Here is a 1,383-nt window from a genome sequence, read left to right as displayed (position 1 = left end):
GCCAGCAGGCAGCCGGAGCCAGGGCGGAGTGTCCAGGGCTCTGGTCTGTTGTTTCACAAAATCAGCTGCATCTCTTTTTTAGAAGATGCTTGGTGAGTCTTGCCAAAGGCTTATTACATTAATATTTTTAAAATAGCTTTTTGTTTTATCAGTCTATGTTGTTGGGTTTTTGTCTTTTGTTTAATTGATTTCTGTTCTTTCTTATTTCTTTTTTTCCCTTCCTGTATTTTGGAATTTTCTCTATTGACCTTTTATCAGCTTCTTGAGTTAAATACTCTAAATAATAAAATAAAACAAAAAAAAATCTTTCTTGTTTTATGTCACTTATCTAAAGCTACAAATTTCCTTCATCTCTTGCTTTTATTCTTTGACACTCAGTGTTACCCTCCTGTGTTCTAAGCATTTGGTAATTCCCTGATGTTTACCTTGTAAACCCAAGAATTATTTTGTAATATGTGTTTACAGTGCAGACATGTGAGAATTTTCTTTTGTCATCCTTTTGTTATCGTTTATTTTATGCATTGAGGTTAGAGAACATAATCTGTATAATGTTGGTTTTTTGCAAACCACCTTCTTTTGTGGCAAGTACGTGGTTGGTTCTTGTGAATGTTTCATATGTGCTGTCCCCAAAATACACACGTTCTCTACTTGTTGGGTGGAATATCTTCTATACATCTATTCCTTCACAGGTATTATGGTGTTACTAAAATCTTCTTTATCATTGCTCATTTTGTCTGTCTGATCTGTTTGAGGGGGTATATGAAAGGTCTCCAATTAAATTGTTGGGTTATCCTTTTTTCCTCATTGTTCTATCATTCATAGCTTTAATATTTTGAAGCAGATTGTTAGATATGTATAGGTTCATGACCATTATATATTTTTGATACATTGTTCTTTGTTACCTGTATGTAATATGCTGTCCCTAAAGGAAATTTAATTTAATCAAAATCCCTTGATTATATTTTGTCCATTATCTGGATTTGCCTACTGTCTTTCGTTTGCTTCTTATTTTCCTGATATAGCTTGTTCCATTGTTTGTTTGGGTCTTTTTCTATTTGCTTTAAGGTATCATTTGCATATAGTAAAATTCACTTCTCTTTTTTTTTTTGAAACGGAGTCTGGCTCTGTTGCCTGGGCTAGAGTGCCGTGGCGTCAGCCTAGCTCACAGCAACCTTGAACTCCTGGGCTCCAGCCAGCCTCCCAAGTAGCTGGGACTATAGGCACAAGCCACCGTGTCTGGCTAATTTTTAAACAAATTTTTTGGAGAGATATGGTCTTGCTATGTTGTCCAGGCTTGTCTCAAACTGCTGGCTTCACATGATTCTCCCTCTTTGGCCTTGCAATGTGCTGGGATTACAGCTAGGAGCCACTTTGACCATCTGG

The sequence above is a fragment of the Propithecus coquereli genome, unplaced genomic scaffold, assembly GCF_000956105.1.
Source record: "Propithecus coquereli isolate 6110/MARCELLA unplaced genomic scaffold, Pcoq_1.0 Scaffold122, whole genome shotgun sequence".
NCBI classification, from domain to species: domain Eukaryota; kingdom Metazoa; phylum Chordata; class Mammalia; order Primates; family Indriidae; genus Propithecus; species Propithecus coquereli.
Note: the sequence above shows the minus strand (reverse complement) of the source record.